We start from the raw sequence: 26422 nt of genomic DNA, 5'->3' as shown, positions 1-26422 counted from the left end.
AGGACAAAGTAATAGTATAATGTTATCTCGAATAAATGAAAAGAGACAACAGTTTCAAAACCAGATAACAGTAGCCACAACCATATCAACAAGATACAAATAATAAATGTATATATGATTTGTGGTGGTTTTTTTTAACAAATTATATCCCGCTGCTAGATTTGTGTTCAATATTGTGTAGTTTTGTTTAATGACACGTATTACTCTATCGATAAGTTTAAAATGATAAAAATTTATGTACCCAGGATTTGTTTTTAAAATGTTTTCCCACTGGAAAACTTGATTTTAATATTGTATTTTCAGTTTTGTTTCTGGGTCACTGGACCTAATACTATGTGTTATATATCTCAAATATTCTCCATTTGTTTTTAAAATGTTGTCCCATTGGAAAACTTGATCATGTATTTTCAGTTTTCTCTCTGGGTCACTGGATCCAATATTATCTGTTGTATATTTCAAATATTCTCCATTAATAGTATTATATCTGGATCCATTCATTTCTTTTGATCTAGGAGTAAGTACAGGGGGGCAGCACAACACAGAAAACAAAACGGAAAAGACAAACCTGCGGACAAGACCACAAACTACACAGACATTGTAAGCAATAAACAACAAATATCAAATCAAGTGAATGAATTCGGGGGGCAAGTCGTAAGCGTCCACAGAGATGTACAGTCCCGGGGTCTGTACTGATACAGACTTTACTCAAAATGAAAAACAAAACAAGACGTATGTTGTTTGTGGCTTGAAGTTGTCTGTGTGTCTTGTACGCAGGTTTTTCGTTTGTGTTTTGTTGACATGTAGTGCGGTCCTTCTGCACTCATTATTAATACTCATAGATATGGTATTTTTACTTTTGTTTCTGAACCTAATATCGTTTTTAATATATCTCGCATATTGTATTTTAAGTTTTGTTTTTGGACATAATATTGTGTTTTAATATATCTCACATTTTGAGCCTGATATTATTTGTAATTTACATATCTCACATTGTTTTTTCGGTTTCGTTTCTGGACCTAATATTGTTTGTAACATATCTCACATATTGTACTTTCAGTTTTCTTCCTGGGCCTAATATTGTTTGTAACATATCTCACATCAGTTTAGTTTCTAGACCTGATATTGTGTGTGTTATTTATCTCAAATATTCCCCATTAATATTATTATATCTGAATACTTATACCAGTACCACACCCCACCCTCTCGTTATGTCAGTATACTCATCCGACAAGAGATATTTTGATGATATAATTTAGATGAAATAATTCTCTTATTATTCTTAATAGAATAACTACAGACATGTTTCATTTAAAGAGGCACCCGGTCGATAAAAATTTTAATTTTTGATTTTTATATTTCATCTAGGATAAGCGTTCAAATCAAATTGTATTCAAAATTTTAAACAAATCTGCTAGTCCGCTGAGATATATTCGTTTTGTAGTTTAATTGTATGGTTTTCAACGAATTTATCGACCGGTTGTTCAACAGGTCTTACTCTAAGTCAACCAGTACTTGGATTTTAGACATAGTATTTTTGTTTTCAATATGATATATAAAATTGATAACAACATCTATTTTCATGCTGAAAGTAATACGGCTTTTTAAACATTCGTTATTACAACGTAACATTTAATATAATAAACACTATATGTAATATTCATAGTTTTAATGAAAGATTTTAAATTTGAACAATTCTGTTAATTCTATATTTTCAAATAATTCTACTAGTAATTCTTCGTTTAATGGCACCTCTATAGATTACAATATACTTCCATTAATTATTGAGTATTTATTAATATTCTTAACTTATATCAAAGAAATCAAGACATTTACGATAAAAGGTGTCGATTTATTATCATAATTACCAATATCCCACCAGAAACAAATATAGATTTATTTGTATTGTGTTATTACTACCATAAACAAATCATAACGGGTTATCAAGACAAGTTCTCCGGGCCATAAAAATATTTTTAATCTTGGCCTAAGATTTAATGAAATGAAATGGAGTTTAACGTCCTACAAGAATTAATAAGATGAGTAGTCCAACGTGTGTCTAAAATACAAAATCGTCAGCTGATTGAAGCAAAATGTTAATAAAATAATATTGGTATAGTTTGTAAATGCATATTTTATCTTCAGCGCTTGTAACAAGGCATTGCAATTTGTGAGAGTGGGAGGGGGTGCTGATAAGGCCACTATATTGTTTGAAATCAAAGATCAAATAATGTGAAACTATTTTTAAAGGTAGGCAAAGCAATATTTGGATTATTAATGATTTTATTCAAATTCTAAGCCCGTTATTGGTTAATTACGAAAAGATTTCTTTTTCTTTATCAACACAATAAAAAATAAACAAACTTCAATCTGTGGTCAAGAAAAATTCATTCACAATCGTTCCATTATTTTATATATTGAAGGCAATAAACAATGTTTCAACACACTAACAAAATGATATAAGCTGTTATCAATTTGGCGGGATTACAACCATGAGTTAGATCTAACGCGCCATTTCATTGATTTTAATACCCTGAAAATTTCATCCAGTTCATTTTATTACAATTATAAACATGACAAAATAAATATTAATGTGATATTTGGATATAAATTTAAGAATCGCGTATAAAAATCAACAAACTCCATTTTTAGCAATATATTGTGTCCTGTGTTGATTCGGTGTATATACCACAATGCGATTGATAAATGAAATGGAATGGAGTTTAGTGTCCTGCTTTCCTACGTCGATTCGGCTAAATGAAGACGGGCGATTAACAAAGTCGACTCAGTAACAAACTATGTTTAATATGGACGACTCTCTTGTTTTATAACATTTGGTTAAAATCTTAATTTTAAAGACATCAACATCCCCACGGATAATAATACCAACAAAAACAAAACAAACAAAATGTCATAATGGAGATGAATTTATATAATATGCTTCGGCTTGTTTTCATATCCATTATATTGGTATTATATATACCCATGTCGTACGCGAATTAAAATATTGTTTAAAAATAAAGTTAACAATAGAAACAGCGTTATTGAAACAATTTTAAAGACATCATCATTCCCAAGATCAACAAAACAGAAAACATGTCATTCGTAATTCATAATCTGTTAAATTTTGTAAATTCGTCTTCAGTAATGATAAACCTAGAACTATGAGAATATATAAAGTAAATAAAATGAAATGAAATGGGGTTTAACGCCATACTTTAAAGACATCATCATTCCCAAAATAAACAAAACAGAAAACATGTCATTCGTTATTCATAATCTGTTAAATTTTGTAAGTTCGTCTTCAGTAAAGTAAAGTAAATGAAATGACATGGGGTTAAACGTCCTACTTTTCTGCACCGATTGGGCTGATGAAGACGGGAATATAACGTTAACAAATACAACAATGTTTTTTTTTGTGGGATAATAATGAATTTATAAAAATCTGGTTTTAACAACATAAAAATAAATAAATGGAAAAGCGGCCATCCTTCATTATTAAATTGTTAAATTTTCTAAGGTCTGATCAAATGATGATCTATAACGATTCGTGAATATAACAAATACATCAATACGGATCAACGTGTTAACGTTTTTCTATTATGAATTATTTTCAGCTGTTTCGACGGCGAGTAAAGTCGCTACGCCATCGACATGAATAATGACATAAAACGACATAAGATTTGACAAGCAGAAAAAATGTCCTACACATTGTAGTATTCTGTTCATCCTCAACATATGACAGCCCCTCTCCATAATATAATAATAATAATAACTATACCTGTGTTCTTAATCCCCTTCTACACAAACAGATTAAGGTCGAAACATAAAACTGTGTATGTCAGTCACTGAGATTTGAAATCCAAAAGAACTCGGGTCGCGGTAATAATATAAGGTAGGCTATCACACACTGTGTATACGATATGTTACGATACTCTATATATACGATACTGTATTACGAACAAATTTCACGGCCCGATCGACTGATATAAATAATTCCAATAGATGAGTAGCTCCCCTTGTTTGATATCCCAACTTTACTAAATACAGCAACACAGAGTACTACGTGATCGTTAGTTAAACTAAAGATGAACTTAAGAAAACATTGCTCAGCCCCTCGGCAACTTTCCGATCGTCTCCTATAATTAATTCTAATCGAAGAGCCGTAATCTTCAGCACGTGACGTTTCGAACGTCGATATCACAGACACCCTCCTTCCTCGCTTCACGACAACCTCACGTTCTAAAACCCTCGATATGTAGAAGCTCTTGTCTTCAATTTGAAAAAAAAATCCTTCGTCTTTTTCTGCCTTTTCTTAAATTTTAATGTCTTTACTGATCTGTAGAGAGCAATAGTGTTTGTCAATCTGCGACAGCCATTACAATCGCATCATCAATCAATCAAATGTAATGGATGTCATGGTTCTCTCTTCTGATTGGTTGGTCGTTGCGTTGAGGGTTGACCCGATGACAATGGGGCGTGGCTATCGAATGTAGCCCTGCTCACAAGTCAAATTATATTACGATTATTATTCTCTTTCTGAAATATGAATGAAGCGGCACGAGCGATAGAAAGTCAGTATTTTCATTAGAGTTTCAAAAATTTTGTTCAACTTTTAAGAAGTATTGTTCGTCGCCATGTTTTGGTGTTTAGAATTTGTGTCTTGTCTAGTTGTCTGTTATGAAATACGCTGCCACTCTTAAACCAAGAAAGGAGAATTTTTTTTTGCCTTTTTGATTTTATTTTCTAAGCCTCTTGTGTGAAGTAGAAATACGAAAATACAAGTCACACGACGGCATTCCACTTTCAATTGACTATATTATGATCTTTATAGAAAACGCAGTTATGGAGGGATGTGAACAGGGGAGCCAATTCGTAGCTTAATTCATCTCCTTAACTAAAGGCGCTGAAGCAGAGAATTTGGGTACATAACTTTAATTGTAATCTTATCTAGAAAAGAATAAAATTGTTTTTAAGTCGTTTTCACGTGTCATTACACAGAATGAGTGGAGATGAAGTTTTGATGGAAAATCCATCTACTGTCGAGCTATTAGACACTTAGAAGATCAAAATAAATCTAACTATGTCTATGAATGCCGCCTAACACACAACCCTCTCGCTTGATTTAACTTTTATAATATGAAGGGTTGCTTGAGATGGTTGCCTCATTGCCTGTGTTCAAGTACGCCTCTTCAAGGGCTATATCTCTATATAACTCAACTTGAACAGAATCGCGGTGGTCTACGACTTAGGTCAACGCGGATGAAAAGAACGAATAAATTTTTTTGTACGCATTCATGTTTATTATGCTTTCTATAAACGCTTTGTGAGTTTATAAGTGATTTGGGCGGTTCTGTAACGCTCGCCCATTCTCTGGTTTCTAATGTCTTTGAATGAATTGCATAATTTATGTTTTCTAAACGGAACTGCTTTAAATGTGACAATTAAAAAATATTTGAGTTGCAAAAGAAATGTGACAATTAAAATATTTGAGTTACAAAAGAAATAAAAGAAGACGGGTTTCTACTTCAAAAATGAAAATTAAATGGAGGTTATTTACAAAATAAACGTCGACTGAATTACAAGATTGATGTATAAATATATTCCTGTTTGTCAATCAGAAAGATTTGCATGGTGGCTAACAATATGATTGTATTCACGCTTTAACAAAAAAATATTTCAAAATGTTTTAGTGGCTTGTACTGGCCTCATTAAAATTTGAACCGGGATGATAAAATGTCAACAAAGAAAATGGAATGAAATGGGGTTTAACGTCCTACTGTTCTGCTCCGGGCTAATGAATACGGGCAACAAAGAAAATAACGGAGTTTAATATTCAATTAATACAACATAAAAATATGATCATTTTGAGACTAACATGGGTACGTTTGCAGTGTTAGTTACGGTGAATTTTGCCCGGATAGTGGCGTTTGTAGTATAAGTTACGGCGATTTTTGTTCTGATAGTGGCGTTTGTATTGTAAGTTACGGTGAATTTTGCCCGGATAGTGGCGTTTGCAGTATAAGTTACGATGTATTATGCTCGTGGTGTTATAACGATGTATTATAAATTACGGCGAATTTTACCCGCATAATGGTGTTTGCAGTAAAAGTTACGGCGAATTTTGCCCGGATAATGGCGTTTGCAGTATAAGTTACGGCGAAATTTGCCCGGATAGTGGCCACAGCTATATAATTATAGATAAATCGACTTGTAGATCACCGAGATACAAACATTAAAAGTTTAAAGTTACGTGTCGTCCAAATTTTGGTGTTTAGTTGATCAAAGCTTAGATTTTCGTTAATTAGTCGAGTCTCTGATTATTTCGAATATGCCATTACTCTGAATTAATCGCATTTAGTTTCATAATACCTGTTTAAGATAGTTTTCACCATTTCCTCTATGAGCCAATAAGGAGCCAATATTTTGCCTACTGAACAGTTTGCCTGAAAGGTTTTTTATTTTTTTAAATTTTAGACGGCAAACCACAATACTCGATATTTTCCCTACACGCTTTTAACGAATTTTAGAAGAGAATTCCGGCGCTTAAAGGATCCGAGGAAGGGTAGAGTAAATGCTAATACTATTACATATTAGTATTATCACTCAGCTGATAGAGGAACATCATAAAAGGGAACCGAGGGGGATAATAAACGTCATAGACATCTGTTAAATACTCTATCTTATCACGAGCATCCCTCTTATCAACCATATATACACTACATCTAATTAGCTGAACACTTCAGTACACTATTGATGACGTTAACATCAACTATACATGACGTAGTAAAGTAGGGGTGGGATAGTCATTAATTGCAATAAAGGCTAAAACTGAAAGTAGACAATCAAGTTTCTAATGTGGATTTACTTTTGTTAAAACTATAGGTTTCTTGCCCATTAACATTGACGAGAGTGTTGGGGCGACTTGCCTCCCCATTTCCACCCCAGGCTAATTTATTAGATAATCTTCCGTGGCTATATACAAGAATCTGTGGACAGCTCGCATTACCCGGGGTAAAGTTCGGGTAAAATATAATGTTAAAAACTGTCAGATATAATTTTTAAATTGTTCCCGCCTGTCTATTTCCATTGTAATTTTACATGAAAACAAAACATTTCCCAATTTCCATCGACGACTTAATTCCTAGAGAACCCCGGTGCGTAATGTTTGTGACATTCTCTCTAATAGCGATTCCTGATATTTTCTGACGAGTGTATTTGAGTCCGGTTAATACAGACTACTTTGAATTATATATAATATTGTTTGTAGAACATTGAATGAGTCTGGTTAATACAAGCTAATTTGAACTATATATATAGTTTTTAGAACATTGAATGAGTCTGGTTAATACAAGCTAATCTGAACGATATATACATTTTTTTTGGAACATTGAATGAGTCTGGTTAAAACAGGCTAATTTGAACTATATATATATTGTTTTTAGAACATTGAAATAATCTGGTTAATACAAGCTAATTTGAACTATATTATATAGTTTTTAAAACATTGAATGAGTCTGTTTAATACAAGCTAATCTGAACTATATATACATATTGTTTTTAGAACATTGAATGAGTCTGGTTAAAACAGGCTAATCTGAACTATATAAATTGTTTTTAGAACATTGAATGAGTCTGGTTAATACAAGCTAATCTGAACTATATATATATATTGTTTTTAGAACATTGAATGAGTCTGGTTAATACAGGCTCATCCGAACTATATATTGTCTGCGGAACACTGAATGAGCCTGCTGGGGTTGTAAATGACCGAGCACATCAATTGTTACGATCACGTCCGTACGGTGTACAACCAGCGGACACGGTAACGGTGTTAGTATGAAGTTTAACACGTGGATGTAAACCCCGTCCATTCTAATCCTCTTATTATCCAGGTATTAGAGCAGGTTCAACTAACTCAAGGTTGTTCTTAGCCATCACAGGTCAGTTCGTCAATGGCCACCAGAGCCATATATACAGAGCGAGTCTGACCAACTGTCGCCATTTTGTTACCCAACCCTCTTATTATCCAAGTATTAGAAATGAAATGAATTTGGGTTTAACGTCCTATTTTTTTTGCACCGACTGGGCTAATGGGACAGGCGTATTAGAACAAGTTCGACTAACTCAAGATTGTTCTTAAACATCTCACCGTTTCATTAGCTGTCAGTTATATAGTCGTAATTTGCCAGGTGAAAATATATCCACCCCAAAAATTCAAGGTCCCAGAAATACCTCCTGAAAGACCATTGCCAAACTTTATAACTATCTTCATCAATAATCCACGAAAAGACTACCGTTGAATATTGGCTTTATAATTATTGATTGGACGCTTAAAAAATTATTTCTGGAAGACAACGATCGAACTTTATCTGCATACCATAGCTAACCGTAATCTTTGTATATGACACGTGGAAACATCTTGGTAACCCTGGAAACCCAAACAACCAATTCTCAGAGAATGTCTTTGTAGCTTCCCAAGTTAAAACCTCAAAACTCCATCCCCAAGTAATTATTTATCGAGTTTTCCACGAATTGTTTATTAACTACCAAAACACGTGAGTTGCTAAAGACAATGTTTTCATATCAGCCATATCAAAGTTATCGCCATAAAGTGTGAATCTGTTCTTTACTTTTCTAGAAGTTTATCTCGCAGGTGTTGTTCGTTCAAACAGTATTTCACACCTTATTAATGACCATTACAGACTCAGGGGATGGATTTGTGTACTTTACATACTGACGTATCTGTGTACATATAGTGACGTTTTTGTGCATATAATATGACGTATCTGTGTAGTGACGTTTTAGACCGGAAAGAAGGACAACACATGTATGATCGAACGACAGACGTGACAGCATGTCATTGTAGAACAAGAATACGTTCTTACTAACTGTTGGTAGAGATTGTAATCATATGTAAATCTCGGTAAACACAGTGACATGAGCAATAGAATGGAAGACAGACATCGGCTTTATCCAGATATAACACATATTTTAAACAGAAATTAATGGTAATCTCTTATTCCGGAAATACGATTGATCTTTGTTATTATTCTGACCTAGTAAGATTTTTACATTAATCATTAACATGGCATTGTTAATGAATGACGTTGCTAGATTTTTCACACCGTTTATGAAATATAAGCAAATAAATGGTAGCAGGGCGTCTTTACTGAAATCAATATATAGCGTAAGAAATAGTACTTAGTAATGATGGGCCCTACGTGTACAACAAGTATAGCTATTTAAATTACAGTTTTAGGAATAAAAGAAACATGTTCAATTCAGTGGGTCGTTTATTAGAAGGCAGGCTGAGGGAGATAATTTCCATGCCAATACTCCGAAATTATTAAACCTGTGTTGTCTTACAAGACGTTTGGGAATTTCCAATCTCTACACGCAACCAGCCCGAAAATACCACCCTCTCCCTCCCCGTCGCCATCCCGTCGCCACCCCGTTATCTAACAGATATACATGAACTGTTTACAAAGCTAGAAATTATGTAGTAACCGTCCCGAAAATATACTATCCCACCCCACGCCACGCCATTATCTAACATCTATACACAGACTGTTTAGAAAGCTAGATTTTCTGTGGCAACTGACCCGAAAATATACCCCCTCCCGACCCTGTTATCTAACAGATTAAGTGTTTAAAAAGCTACAAATTATGTAGTAACCGCCCCGAAAATATACCCCCTCCCCAACACAGACATAATTGACTATTTAGAAAGCTAGAAATAATGTAGTAACCGGCCCGAAAATATACCCAACCCTTCCCGTTATCTAACAGATACACACTAACTATTTAGAAAGCTAGATATTCTGGGCAGTGATTGTCAATACCAATGTACAACATGGTCAATATTTCTGGACAGTGATTGTCAATACCAATGTACAACATGGTCAATATTTCTGGACAGTGATTGTCAATACCAATGTACAACATGGTCAATATTTCTCCTATTACCTAGTATACAACTTCCAGATTGTTGTATTCTTGTGCAAAATTTAACGTCAACAGACCTATGACAATATTGTCACTCTTTTAGTTTAAATTCTGCCAAATTTCTCCTTGACACCTACTCAGTGTTACAATACAAACGTCTCAATGACCTTTTTAGTATGGAGAGGACCTATTGTAGGGGGTCACATTCTAAACTAAGGGTCTTTTAATCAAATAATGATGTCTATAAGGGGTTATATTTTATCCCCTGTCTAAAGGACTTGACTGCAGTATTTGAAGGACAATGGCGGACAAAGGGCCATCGCTACACTTTAATTATTACAGTAATGCCTTAATCTTTTTCAACAATGCACAGACTAAGAATTCTATTTGAAAATTAATTTATTTATATTTTGGAATGACCATAATCTGAAATCAGTGAAGGAAGACGTCGTAATCTGAATATATGCAGCGGGATTTATGAAGTTTATATACAGGACGGTTTTCGGTCGTGGAAGTGGGATATAATCTGAAATTACCGGAGGTCAATCTGATTAAAACACAGATCCTATTTCGTTTCGTTTTTTATAGTTCAAAATTTCGTTTTCCTTGTCTTTACTTTACTTTCCTTGTCTCTGGAAGAGTTGTTATCATTGACGTGTTCTGGATGGTGTGAGGGATGATTAGTTAAAGAAACGGTCTGTTATGGCAATTTTTTGGCGGGAGCTGCACGGAACTGTGGTTATCCACTATAGAAACGTCAACGCTGATTGGTTAATCAAATATCTAATGCCACAGGGTAGAAAGCCGCTCGTATGACCGCTGACGCGACCTCCCAAAACAATTGATCAGATCTTTATGTAGTGTAGGCTACCGAACGTATAAACGAAATATACGAATATTTTAATCAGACCGACCGGAGGAGGAAGTCGTAATCTGAAAATATGCGGTAGGATTTATGAAGTTTACTTACATGACGCTTTACAGTCATGGAAGTAGGAGAGAAAGAGAGAGAGAGAGAGAGGGGTAGGGAGAGAGAGATGGGGTTTAACGTCCACTCGACACAAACCAAGTCATTTCGGGAGTAACATATGGTTCAATGTTATTGCAATACTTCGCTTGCGCGTAAGGGTATTTAACAGTGGGAGGAAACCGGACAACCCGGACAAAACCCACGGGAAATCGACACCACGCCAGTTGACTCAATGACAGACCTTATGATACAACACACACGCGCTAACAATTCGCCCCACCCCCATCCCCTTACAGTTATATATCTTTTGTATTAATTATTCGACGGAATTTCCCACTTTTGTCGGTTTTATCAAAGTGCAATAGTAAGCTTATGTAGATCAATATCTGTATAGTAACATATGTTATAATTGGTGTACAGCAAAGGAATGACTGTTTATTGCCGAGCGACATTGCTTGATAAAGACCAGAGAATCCTAGTCGACGCGTCGCTCTGTAATAAACAGTAATTATATATACCATAGATATCGTGACCTGTGTATTGGAGTAGTTAAAGAACGACATTATCATGTTAATACGGTGTGACCTTGACTGTAATGTAATAAACTAATGTAATAATGAATTTATAGAGCACATACTGTACAACAACGACGTGTTGTTCAGTGGAGATGTTACATTATGTATAACATAGTATATCAATTTATATAGAACACCTGCAGTACAACAACGACGTGTTGTTCAGTGGAGATGTTACATTATGTATAACATAGTATATCAATTTATATAGAACACCTGCAGTCCAACAACGATGGGCTGTTACATCATGTATAACACATATCCACTTTCAGCGAGGACATCGTCAAAATCGTAATGATATAGTAAAATGATTAATATTTAGGTAGGACACAATGATGGTGCTGTTACTATTTGAATATGCCACGTGGCAATTTTCAGTCAGAACACCGTCAAAATCGTAATAATATAGGGAAACAATGAATATACAGGGCACCAACAATCGCGCTATTGCATTTTGTATTACATAATTTGTATCAAATTTTCAGTCAAAATTGTAATAATGTAGAGGAATAGTGAATATATAAGGAGCAGGGAGGGAACCACCACCCCAACAATGACGCTATTATGTTTTGCAGATTATTATCAATAAGATTCTCACACCATAACAAGAAACAAAACATTTCATATTAACACAGGAACATTAACACAAGGAGCAATTTTATGTATAAACTGGGTTTATGTTAAATTACAATTTTATGTATACACAGTTACTGGATTGATGTTAAATTACAATTTTGTGTATACACAATTACTGGACTTATATTAAATTACAATTTTATGTATACCCAATTACTGGATTTATGTTAAATTACAATTTTATGTACTCGCAATTACTGGATTTATGTTAAATTTCTAAATGCCTATGAGAGAAGTTATCCAGGACATGATTAAACCTCCTGATATTTCCAAGTGGAACTATTTTCCATGTGGAAGTATTATTTGATTTATTCCAAAAACACACATTCTTGGTTTTTAGCCTTTAGTTTGTAAGCTTAAATTTTGCCCTTTCACAATTTTATTTATGAATTTCTGTAGATCAATGTGTTTATTGTAACATATGTTATAGTGTTGTACTATATCTAGTATGTAGTATGACCAATACTATTGTGTTATCGCGATATGAGTGAACAAAAATGGTCTGTCTGTCTCAACACCTGAATATTTTGGCCTCTGTAAGGGAATTTAAATGTTAGAGTATGACAATCTAACTCGAGAACCCATCGAACCACCTGCGTCTTAAAACATACAAAGACGGGGAATACGTTTGTTGCTAGGTTCGCGACTTAAACATTGCTTCTGTTTTATTCGGTCGGAGCGCAGGTGTACAATTCGCATTTACCTGTAGATCGAGAGTCCTTGATTGACGGGTTTACCTGTCTCGATTATTGAGCTCGATTTTGACACTGACCTTATGCCATTCATCAAAATATTATTTCCTTAAAGAGGCAACATCACCAGGGAATTAATATAAAAGAATACATGTTGTTACAGGAGGACCGCACCACACATAAACAAATTGTATAAGACAACCCCGTGGACAATATACCCAGACATTGTAAACAACAAATAATCAAGTGAATGAAACCAGGGGCCATATTAATCAAATACGACATTCTATGGAAGATTTGAACACTGTATGATGATAGAAAGTAGACCTTTCAAATGGGAAAAATAACGCCTATTTGAAACGTGGTAACAGCTGGTCTAATCAGAGTAAGCATACCATGTCTCGTACACGACACCAGTCACTAATGGGATTAACTAAACAAATTCGTGTACAGATTTTTAAACACCTTAGTTATCAGAATAACAATATTTGAAATACTGTTTTTAATTTCGGGATTTCCCCCTTGGTGCGCTTTAGATCACATGGTCTGTCTTCCATGAGAGTGTCGTGGTTTCCATTCCTAGGCATTGTACGTGACAAGGAATAGAGTTGCCTCCCTAACCTCGTAGGTTTTCTCTGGGTTTTCCTGACCCCCTCCCCCCTCACTGCTAAAGAACCCTACTCTCTAGCCAACTGTTGACTTGTACTTTAAAAGTTTTGTTATCTTGCTACATACAACTCTAGCATTGATATCGTCCTATACACACGTGTTTAGATTTATGGTTGTTTTATTGATTATAAAGATTTTAAAGGATATAGGTATTTTAATACGAGTACATTGTAACAGTCTAATATATATAGGTATCCAATATAAACAGCTTGGTCACTGACTCTGTTGGCGGGCATTGAACCGAGGTTACTTTCAAAAAAACATCGGAAATTTGCTGAGTTTTTACAACGGTTTTTTGATTTAACTAATAATCAAGGTCATACTTTAGAATCCGACCGCACCAAACCCCCTACCCCACCCCAGGCTACCACAGAACAGGTGTAGTGTCAGAAAACATAGGTGGACTGGCTTTAGAAAGTGCACCCACCCTCATATACAACATGAACATCAGGGTACCATAAATCCTTATTCTTGGAAAATTAAAGATAAATTGTCCCGAAAGTATTTATCGGGTGGTTATTATTTTCAATTAAAGTATGGCAAATTCGGTATATATGGGAAGTATAGGCACCCAATCTTACTAGAAAAATACTGGATTACCAGAAAAAAAACATGGGGCAAGCACTGGATAAAAATATCAGGGTATCACTAACGGGCACCCCGACTGTTGTCTGCAAGCTTATTGTACTGAGGGAGTGGTTGTTATTTTTTGATAAAATGATTTGGGGAACATTGAGGGGTGTCAACGTACAGAAGACTCTGCAATTAAACGGCGGAAAAAGAAGTTGACAGAAATAATTATAAATACGTTCTGAAAAATGGACCCTCTCTCAAAGAAGCGAGATGACAGATATGGCCTCTAACGTCAGTTTATTTATAGCTTGAGTAATCTCCCCGCGTATACAAAGTTTTGAGAGGGATTTGAAGCATATGTTGATAGATTAATTAGTTTGAATATGTTTTTATTCCAAATATATCATCAAATCACACAGTTTGTACGCGGGAAAGTATCTTTAAAATGAAATATTTGAAAACTGTTGATGGTTTATTGACTTAGCGCTCAATTTAACTGTTGTCTAATGAAAATGCTACATTCTTAAAAATAAAATAGCTTTAGTGTTCTTGAATAAGTCCCCTGATCATAAATTCACCGAGGTTACCTCCATCCATTTCACCGAGGTCACCTCCGACCATTTCATCGTGGTTACCTCCAGCCAGGAGGTAATAAATGTAACGAACGGTATTTCCTTATAGTCCGATTCATTTCGTTATAAATATCCCGTAATAATATTCAATCGGGTACAAATAACCGAGGTTACCCTGAACACTATACCTTCAACCAGGTGAAATAGTCTACTGAAAACATGGCGATATTCCCTAACCCTGTCATGTCTAATCTTTGCTGAACGCAGTTTTGTATTTTCTGTGTGTATGGCCTACCGCAGTGTTGTGCTGTTCAGCCATTGAACTTAACACAAAATACAGTATTATTGCCTTTGTCATGTAAATTCAGTGTTTGTTCACCATTTTCATGAGCTGAATTCATTCTCCTGCTATTCTTCTCTTCATTATTACGAAACGTAGCCATCTTAAGTTAAAACCCGTGTTAGTAATAAAACAGGAATAGCCTAACAAAATAAATAAACATGCGCATTCTTTATAGTTTGTATTAGTGAGTAACCATATAAGAAGACCGAGGATACATGTCGACACGAGCAGAGAGAGAGAGGGACAGAGAGAGAGAGAGAGAGAGAGAGAGAGGTACAATTTTATTTCAATAATCCGCTTGCGCGTAGGGATCTTTAGCAGTAGGGGAAACCGAAGGTCCTGAAGAAAGTCCATGAGGTTGAACAGGCACCCCTACTCCTTGTCACGTAAAGCTTTGGTTGGATTGACTCACAGACAGATGATTCGACCCCCCCCCCTCCCGATTAAAATGAGACATGTATCAGATATTTAAGAAGGGAAATGGAATGAAATGGTCTGTATCGTTCTACTGTTCTGCTCCGATTGGGCTAATAATGGCGGGATATTAAGGAACCCATGAACATAGACGAAAAAGGAAAACTTGATATACCTATTGATAATGTTTATGTGGCAGCTTAATTACTTTTGTACAGCACCTTAATGTTTTGTACAACAATACTAGTGTATAACTCTTATGAATAAAATCAAATCATGTATCGATAGATAGATATAAGTCAATATGTATTAAATAAATCCCGATTTATCAATAAAAATAAGTCTATTATATATTCTCATATTTCAATAATAATTGGGAATTAGGCTTTACCTTTAGTATAGAAGTATATATTTATATAATAAAAATTCATTGGTGTGGATTCTAAAGTGAACAAGGTGCTGGCTCACAAAACAGGAGAAGGTCAGGGGTTCGATCCCGGTGTTGCTGAGAAAGTTTCCAGGGATTTTCCAGTGGTGAAGGGCGGGGGAGGGGGCTGGCAAGGAAAGCGCCTAGTCGTTCAAATGGACGAAAAACCGAGGTCCCGTATTCATATTGGCGTGCAGGTAAAAGTACCCTTGAAAGTTGGAATTTGAAATAAGAGTAAGCCGTATAGTGCCGCTGCCCGGACAGCATTTCCCCTAAACCACATTGTATGGTGTATGTCCGTCGGAGCAGAACAGTAGGACGTTAAACCCCATTTATTTCATTTTCATATTGGCGTGCACGTTAAAGAACCCTTCAAAGTTGGAATTTGTAATAAGAGTAAGCCGTATAGTGCCGCTGCCCGGACAACATTTCCCCCATAACGCATTTTATGGCGTATGCCCGTCTTCATTAGCCCAGTCGGGGCTAAGTCTGAATTCTGCTGAAGTGTTAGAGTAATAAATAAATATATATGTTTTTACTCCCCAACTATAAATTGGGATTTTAAACTAGAACCTAAACTTTATTGAACAAATTAATTTGTTAAAAAAACATATATATATAGGTAGGCAATAGACTCAGTGTAATTCGCATATAACGCTAATGGATATAACGTTATGTGTTTCTTCGTGTACGGTTGTTAATAAACTATATATATATACATTTCCATAGCGGTTAATTGAACACCTGCCGGGCTATTAAAAAAAACAGAGTCCAGAACGTTGGCAGAACGTTGGGTTTTGAGCGAACTTGTCCCCGGCCGCAAAAAAAAAATTAATCTTTTCACCGTTTCGTTGCCATCTTCGGACCGTTCTCATCGGGCGCATATCGGGTGTTGAACGTGCTTCTACCGTCTTCACCGCCCAGATTGACTTTTGTTGAAAATTTCGGCCGTTTCCATATCGGGCCCATACCGGGTCTCGAACGTGTGCACCGGGTTTGTAGCAGCCACCTACCAGTCACTTAGCGTCCCCTCACCGCTCGGAGCGTCCTGTGAGCGAGTCCCCGGTATCAATACGATCATGACACGTTCACAACCCGCTTACAACCCGTTGCAGACGGTGGATTTTTTTTTTTGCCCGTTCATCACCGTTCTGTAACGGTTTATGAGCGTGTTGTGAACGTGTTCATACAGTGTGACCGTTTTCATAACGTATTCATACCGTCCTCATACCGTTCAACACCGTCCTCTTGCCGCTTACTTGCCCAAAACTTTCGCCGGGTCCCACCGGGTGTAAATAAGCGCCAACGCCCTATTAACGTGTTGCCCGCTTTGATAACGAACCACCGTGTGCCCTCGCCGTTCTCCACCGTCCGCAGACATTTTCGCGCACGGTGGCACACGGTAGGCCTACACGGCAGAGTGTGAGAGCCACTTTACATATAGTTTTTAGTGTAATACTCCTCTCCAATTTTCAAATGCCAAGTCATTTTATTTTTCATTACCCCCCCCCCTCCCCTCCCACCCCAAACACACCAACTCACAAATAAAGAAAGAAATAGTAAAGATATCTTTTAAAAAAAAATAGAAATAGTAAAGATGTAAAGATCTCTTTAAAAAAAAATAGAAATAGTAAAGATGTCTTTAAAAAAAATAGAAATGTCTTTAAAAAAAATAGAAATAGTAAAGATGTAAAGATGTCTTTAAAAAACAATAGAAATAGTAAAGATGTCTTTAAAAAAAATAGAAATATCTTTAAATAAAATAGAAATAGTAAAGATGTCTTTTAAAAAAAAATAGAAATAGTAAAGATGTCATTAAGAAAAAAAATAGAAATAGTAAATGTCTTTAAAAAATGGGTCCCCGTAATCCAAATAGCTGATCGATGACGCACATTTATTTAGTCTAGACATAAGACAGAAAAAGTCATAATAATGCGTTCAGGTGAACCGAACGATTAACATTGGGACAAATAGAAAACAAAATCCAAAACAGAAATACAAGGCCATCGCCGTTAATAAAGTGTACAATCTGTTCCAAGACTTCCGGAAAGCGTCATCTTCCCCAGACCGGAAGTGACATTTTGGCTATGTTGTCTTTGTGCACAAATATTAGAATGCCTTAAACTCGTATATGGCCACATAACTACGGAAATATATCGTAAGTCGTACCAGGGTGTTCTAAAATGAGTGACCATACTATAGCTAAATAGAAGACCTACTGTTTGTGGCACAAACCGGGCTGATAAAAATATACTGTATGGATGGGTGGTGGTGGGTTTCGGACAGAGATTGCTACGTATGTGAACAAATGGTCCAGAGAGAGAGCGAGAGAGAGAGAGGGGGAGGAAGAGAGAGGTAAGGAGAGGGAGGGGGTAACATCCACTCGACACAAACTAGGTCATTTCGGGACTAACATATGGTTCAATTTTATTTCAATAATCAGTTTGCACTTAGAGGACTTTACCAGTGGGAGAAAAACCGAGGACCCGGAGTACACTCACGCGGTTGGACAGGCGACCCTACTTCTTTTCACGTACGTTCCAAAAAGAAGTAGCATAATCCTTATTATAGCCAGCTGAACGTTTGCGACTACCATAGAGAAACCAAATATGATATTTTTAAACGAATCTTATAAATAATATCATTAAAGATTAGTTAAATATCTAGATGGCGTATTAAAGTATTAAAGAGATCTCTATTCATTTTTAATTGCTCATATCCATAATAAAAAATAAAATGTCTGTACGCTGTGAAGCACGTTTGGTCTAGACGAAAAGCAATATATAAAATTGTATCTAATATACATCAGTACATTCAAGATATGATCGAGGCTAATATTTTATTCTGTGAATTGATCAAGTCACTGTAATTATGGTTAGTTAGTCACACCAATTTGAATTCTGGTGTCTGAAAATTACAATGCTAAAAAAAGGTAGAAGGATGAAATATCTTGTCGTTATTAGACACACAAGCGAAAGAGGAAATTGGGTTTAAAGGCCACCTAACACATCTAGACCCATTAGAGAATAACATTAGGACCTGTTATTTTCTCGGGTTCCCAATTTCGGGGATCTTTATCGTGAATACCAGTCCAAAAATAACTCCGTTCCGTTCTGTATATGCACAGATAGAGGAGAGTGAAAATTTGTCAACGCGTTTTCCTTATCAGATCCCCGTCCACCCTATGTCGCTGGAAAGGGGTGGGTGCGGGGGGGGGGGGGGGTCTGGTCCGAAATTCCCGTGGAACTTTCTCGGACGACACCGGGATCGAATACGTGCCAAGCCATATTAACTATCGACGTGTGAGACTGAAGGACATCATAAGGGTAAAAGGGAGTGGGGTATCTCATCGTCGGGGAGAAAAGGTGTTCTTTTTTATTTAAAATGTGCTTCGTCAGTGCAGAGGTCAATCAGTTGACCCCTAAACGAATTTAATAGCTTAACATGGTCTTATCGGAGATAAAAATGCTAAACAGTTGAGGAAATCCTTTCTGTCGCACTGTCTTGAATTTCTCAACTTAATTTCACGGTGGTTAGAAATTAACTGAATGGACTTATACGCCATAGGTAACCATTATTTATGGTCTACCTGTCAAGGTATAGCAGGACGCGGGATGAATTATTGTTTTAATAATCTAAATTTGGTTTTGTAATATCATTATTATAATTAATTCGTAAATTTCTATTTATCTTTGTCGTTTTTCCGCTTAAGGAATTGTGTTTTTTTGTGTTTTGGTCAGTAAAAACAAAGATCGTTTTTTCTTGATCTAAGTATTGTTTTTTTAAAGGCAGTGGCTATTGTTACGACGAATCGTAAAAATAGTCCTCAGACTATTGTTACGACGATGCTTTCACAGCCCTCCATCGGCGAAGTTAAAAACTGAATAGTCGTAAAAATAGTCCTAACCCTAACCCTAACCCTTCCCATCTCTTAATTGCTGCCTTTAGTTCTGAAAACGTTGAAAAAAGCTGGTGTTGGGGAGATTGGCAGCCTTTTTGGAATTCGTTCTGAATTTGGCTCAGACTCGTCGTAACAATAGCCATTTTTTTTAAATGATGTATTACGGTCTCGGATCACCATCAATCCGATTAAAATACAGATCTAGATTTCGTTTCGTTTTTTATACTTTCAATAGCCGCTACTACATGAAGATCTGATCAGTTGTACTGGAATGTCGCGTCAGGGGTCACACGAGCGGTTTTTGACCTATGACGTCAGCCATTTGATTAACCCATCAGCGTTGATGTTTCTAGTAGAATATTCACAGTTCCGTGCATCACACGCCAAGAACTCGCTGACACAGACCACCGTTTCATTGGCTAATCTCTCTCATGGGCCAGAACGCGGGTAATATAACAACTCTTCCAGATCCTAGTGTAGTAAAGACAAGTTAAACGAAATTTTAAACTATAAAAAACGAAACGAAATAGGACCTGGTAGACTTGCCCTTTAAGTCATAAAGCTGAAAATGGTTCCATCTATGCGGAACATGCTATGGTTCATTCCGTTGACCACCATTGACCACCCGTTTCAATGAAACGGTAGGGCCGTTGCATATGATAAAGTCAAAACAGGTCAGGCTTCCCGAAGGAGTTAGCAAAGCCTGCCAGGTACACGACACTAGTAAATATATGTCACCGGTATATCCGGTGTGTCCACCTGGTAAGGAAACAACAGAATAAAGACAGAGGGGACAAATCTAGCAGGATCGTGGTCATCTTATAGCTGGAAGGTGTCACTGGTCATTTTGTTTAAACGAGAAATATTTAGAGACTCAAGAAGTGGACACTCGTGGTCAGTTAGCGTCCACGCGTCAAGACTCCCTCTGGTCAACAAAATAGACCATTTAGCAAAGACTTTCAAAAATGTTCCTTCAAATTGACGAGTTATTTTAACATTTCGTTTTTCGTTTGTTTTTTCCTCGGCTTTTTATTTAACACACATAATTTGTTGACGCAAGGCCTAACGGCGTTTTAATTTTTACTTTCGCTAAAATCTTTCAACACAGACAAGTTAAACAAAACAAATACAATGGCAGCCCCTTATTGACAAAACAAATATAGCAGTTAAAATTCTGGCCAAAGAAAAAATGTAGCACGGAGAATTTAAGGTTTTCGGACAAATGAAATTTACCTCTTATCGGAAATCGTTTGTCCAACATCTTGGATGCTATGTGGCGTAAATTGAGACGAGTTGGACATTGTCACGTCGCCACTGTTTAACTTGTCGAGGGATATGCAAATGATGGCAAACTTAACAAGAACATCTACACGTCAGTGCAATTGGCTTTTCGCCTGGTTCAGACAAATAACTCTTATTATTAATTCAAATCGGTTTTTTTCATTGCTTCAAGATCAATCAAACCAACCACAAAAAAAATCTAAAAATTTGTCATCAACCAAACAAATGAAACGAAAATCAAAATTGAATATCGATCGAAAAAAAGCGGGAATTAAAAAAAGAAAATAAACCAGAAATAGTAAGCTAATAATGGGAGACCATGTGAGTCATTTCTGGACCTGGTTTATACACCCCGGGACTATAAAACGGACCACGTTAAAACCAAAATCATGTCGAAGAACTGAATGTAAACAAAACAAAAGTAGAACAGAATCAGCCCATCGAAGGCCTTGAGTAAACTACAAGAGGTAAACTTGCAATGTAAATATCCACAAACCAAAACCCTTTAATAGTGCTATTGATAAAGCAGTAGGATATTTTAAGGTGTGTTCGATTGCTTTGATTCCGAATCTAGATTCTCGTCCAGATTCAGAATTCATTCTGTTTGTTTACTGGAGATTTTCCAAATAAATCCAGATACTTGAATCTGTAAATATACCTTGCCACTCACCAGTAAACCAAAGAGTGTACAAGATTTTATTGAAATGAAATCAAGGACTGGGATCTCGCAGTAAGAGGGTAAGAGTTTACTAAAAGTAATGTCCTTGAAGTAAAGGTATAACATTCATAATAACAAAACTTTATGGATTTAGAACTGCGTATAAGTAGACGTATAATATTCATAATAACAAAACTTTATGGATTTAGTACTTCGTATAAGTAGACGTGTAATATTCATAATAACAAAACTTTATGGATTTAGTACTTCGTATAAGTAGACGTGTAATATTCATAATAACAAAACTTTATGGATTTAGTACTTCGTATAAGTAGACGTGTAATATTCATAATAACAAAACTTTATGGATTTAGTACTTCGTATAAGTAGAGGCATAACATTCATAACAATAAAACTTTATGGACTTGTTACTCTGTGGTTGATTTCATGCAAAATTGCAATACTCTTATAGGTAACTTAAAGAGCATTGAAAGGTTGCACGCAAGGTACATGTAGTTCTTTAGACATTACGCTAAAGTATCCGATGTATGCGTGCCCTTGAGCCTAAACGTGTGCTGTGAACGACAACGATGCATCGGAATTCAGTAATGGTGCCGCGGTGACTCTCTCAGTGTGACAGTGGCACACTAGTAATGCCACGGTGGCTCTGTCAGTGTGACAGTGGCTCACTAGTAATGCCACGGTGGTTTTGTGAGTATGGCGGTAGCTCAATAGTGATGCCACGGTGATTCTGTGGGTATGACGGTGGCTCACTAGTAATGCCACGGTGGCTCTGTAAGTATGACGGTGCGTCACTAGTAATGCCACGGTGTCTCTGTGGGTATGACGGTGGCTCACAAGTGATGCCACGGTGTCTCTGTGGGTATGACGGTGGCTAACAAGTGATGCCACGGTGTCTCGCTGGGTATGACGGTGGCTCACAAGTGATGCCACGGTGGTTCTGTAAGTATGACGGTGGCTCACAAGTGATGCCACGGTGGCTCTGTGAGTATGATGGTTGTTCACAAGTGATGCCACGGTGGTTCTGTGAGTATGACGGTTGTTCACTAAGTAGGAGACCGGGTTCGATCCCGGTGTCGGCCGTGAAAGGTCCTAAGGATTTTGCAATCTACTATCCCATTGATAGTGCTGTAGTTAGAAAAAGATAAAGTGTATTGTATAAAAACGCCCATAGGGAGTAGCATACAATTACATAAATTCCATTTATACAGAACAATAAATATACATGCAACAAACAAACAAACGTAAACATAAAACTAGTTGAAGGAAACAGAGATTGAATAGCAAGGGAGATAATAGGTATGTGCTGCCTTTAAGACTCTTTAGTTTCGGAATCAGTAATTTAAACTTTTTGTAAACAAAGCAGATATTGTAGACAATAAAACACATTAAGTGTAGCAGGTACATTAAATTTAACACGCCCACTAGTTAGTATATGGTATCACTCCTACAGAATAACGACTATGGATGAAAAACAGAGGTGCATATAAAAGAACACTTGGATGTTGAAATAAGACGAGGAATGGGCGGACATTCCGCTGTACAGGTAAAATGTCCGCCATAGCACACTGCGAATGCGCATCATCATTAGCCTGATTGGTGCTGCAAACTCGGACGTTAAACCCCATTTCATTTCAGTAATGATGAACTTTGGTAATACATGTTATATCTATATGTATTCAAACTTTCTGTTATATGACACGCGGCGATCACGTGGCTAAGTGGGTAAGACGCTAGCTCGCTAGCCTGGAGGTCGGGTGTTCGATCCCTGCATTGGCCGAGAAAGTTCATCCAGATTTTCCGGCGTGGTTCTCCCTTGTCAGTGATGCAGGACGGAGGGGCTGACAAGGAAAGCTGTCTAGTCGTTCGGATGGGACGAAAAACCGAGGTCCCGTGTACACATTGGCAGTTGGAATTCGATATATGAGTAGGCCGTAGTGCCTCTGTCCGGGCAAAATTTCCCTCATAGCACACTGTATGGCGTATGCCCGTCTTCATTAGCCCAGGTTAGGAGCAGAACAGTAGGACGTTAAACCCCATTTCATTTCATTTCATTTTATATGACACGCATATACATGCACTTAAATTTATCTATTAACTGATTTGTATATTTAATTTTTTCCTCTATTGTAAATTATTGTGGTGTGTTATTTAATGCATCAGTTTATATCTTTTGTAATATATTTTCTATGAAGGGCAGGATGTTAGAAAGGCTATTATAACCTAATCGTCAACCCTTCTTCAATAAAGTCATTATTATTATTATTATTAAACTGACTTTAATCCAGGGGAGGCTACTCATAATTTTGAAAATGGAGTCCTAGTCACACTATGGTGTTATTGACCTCTTCAGAGATCTCAAAAATCCCCAGTCCATGTAAAGAAAGGGCAGTGACATATTTATGGGGTGGATGCCTTGCACCCCCCCCCCCCCCCATACTGATCCCCACCCTAACATGATGAACCAAAATCATGCTGATTTGGAGTTAATTTAACTGCAAAATTACGGAAGGGCTGCGCGTTCCCTAACACCTGTCCCTTTTTGATATCACTTTAAGTAATGCATATTAAAAATATGTCCCTAGCTCCTGTTTGAAAACCTCCATATTCCTTTAAGTACGGGTATATCAAACGTCTCAAAAACACTACACCCTTTCAGAAATGTAATGATTTTTAAGTGCAAGAACTCCAACTTTCAGACAATAAATTACAAAAATCTGCCCATAATCTATGAAATAAGACACTCGTAGTTTAGGGTGTATCATTTGCTATAATAATCTCAATATATATATCTCACTTAATATAATAGACAATCTACAACCTGGGGAGTGTCTCTTTGAAATTAATACTTTCTTTCAATGGCTACATTTTGGTAATATTTATGTCGCCGATATTTTATATCCACCACGATATCGCTCGAGACAATGGTGTACCAATTCTCTATTTCCCCCTAGCATCATTCATAGAGCTCCGTTTTCAGTTAATTTTCTGATAGTTAGCGGTGTTTGACTAGCGATTAGAGTCGACAGAAATGTCGAAATTTGACCTAGGTTCTCTGTGGCCCACGGATGATTGCTAGAAAATTACATTATCATAAGTCAATAGTGAATATTCCATCCTGTTGTAGAATACAGACGTAGCCTACATATCTGGTGATTTATTGAGATCCGAGGTCCGGTCGCTGGCCTTCGAATAAATAAAACCCAACTGCAGCCTCCCTCATCCGTCACAAAAACCCTTCAGATCCGAACAAAAGAAATAGAATGTTAAATAAAAATGAAATACAAGCCCGAAGAGAAATATACCCTGGCAATATTGTCATAACTAAGCCCCCTCTATATCGGATGTAGACTTAGGGCTTTATCGTAACCTAAAGCTCGACCATGTTCATTTATTGATTTATGTTGCAATCTTGATTTTTACAATTTGTAAAGCTTCAGCTGAAATCTTATGCATATTACAGTGAAAAGTGAGTCTTATTTATCTATAAATTCGCGTGGTTCCCCCTTGCCAGTGATGCAGGACGGAGGGTCTGACAAGGATTTTCCAATGTGGTTTTCCTATGTTAGTGGTGCAAGACGGAAAGCCGGGGAAGGACAGTGTCTAGGCCTTCGGATGGGACGAAAAACCGAGGTCCCGTGTACACATTGGCGTGCACGTAAAAGATCCCTTGACAGTTGGAAGTCGATATAAGAGTAGGACGTAGTGCCGCTGCCCGGGCAAAATTTCCCTCATAACACACTGTATGGTGTATGCCCGTCTTCATTAGCCCATTAGGATCACAACAGCACGGCGTTAAACCCCATTTCATTTCATTTCCTATCTTTAAATTCATTTCATTTCCTATCTTTAAATTCCAATTCAATGTTCACAATTTGTTAATATGTAGCTGAAACGTTGTTGATATTACAGTGAACAATCGGCTATATCTTTTGTTTAATTCAAGTTTTACAGTTTGTAAAATGACAGCTGAAATGTTGTTTTAATTAAAGCTAAAAATATACTTCGGTTCCAGGTGTTCATATATAAATTACATTTAACATTCCTAAAACAAATTACCTACAAAGAAATGTCTGCACCGTCAGAGAGCAAAGGGCTTTAAGAAATAAAAGAAAAGGCTGGATATTGTTCAAAGGGGTTTTTAAAAAATCGAATGACAGAATTGGACTCTATTGAAATGGGATTTAACGTCCCACTTTCCGGTATTAACCGGACCCCAAGTTCACAAAGCATTCTCAGGCTTTAAGTTAAGAATTTACCCAACTTTCAATCACTGTTTATGAGAAATATATCTTTGATCCAGAAACAGAAAACTTTGCACATAGTTTCTTATTGATGTAATTGATACATGAAAATTACAAAAAGTTTTATAAAGGGCTATATTTTAGTTAAAATAAGGCCAACAATTTTCAGTAAGTCTGAGAATGCTTTGTGAACTCGGACCTGAACAATGAAGACGTGCATGGGCCATACAATGTTCTACGAGGGAACAGTTAGCCCACTGTACGGAGTACAGTATTGAACAATAATAACTAAATAAATAATTCTTAATAAAAAGAAAATTTCCATAACGACATAAAATGAAAATTCAACTAGTGAACCATCTGATCCCGCTACAGGGATGAACTACTGTGACAGTTTTCAATGTTTTACTGAAGGGCGTGCAGTTTCTGGTATCTGAGCCCAGAGCAATAAATCAGATATCTGGTTCCATTGCAGTAAATTTTAATTTCGTATAACTGACA

General features: G+C 36.5%; 1 protein-coding gene across 2 annotated transcripts in view; it reads right to left on the bottom strand.

The window, feature by feature from the left end:
• Positions 1 to 26422, bottom strand: part of LOC126809917 (single-minded homolog 1) — a 147135-nt gene that overhangs the window by 63387 nt on the left and 57326 nt on the right. Inside the window, exon 1 of one of the 2 annotated variants that reach the window (XM_050534783.2) lies at positions 3779 to 4380. The exons of the other annotated variant lie outside the window; for it this stretch is intronic. The gene's annotated coding sequence lies outside the window, so the exon portion shown is untranslated. Of the gene's footprint in view, positions 1 to 3778; positions 4381 to 26422 lie in introns of those variants that run through there. 2 annotated transcript variants of the gene reach the window in all.

Source organism: Patella vulgata, chromosome 2, assembly GCF_932274485.2.
Source record: "Patella vulgata chromosome 2, xgPatVulg1.2, whole genome shotgun sequence".
In the NCBI taxonomy this organism is placed as follows: Eukaryota; Metazoa; Mollusca; class Gastropoda; family Patellidae; genus Patella; species Patella vulgata.
The sequence above is the reverse complement of the archived record's forward strand: the minus strand, read 5'-3'. Positions and strand labels throughout refer to the sequence as shown.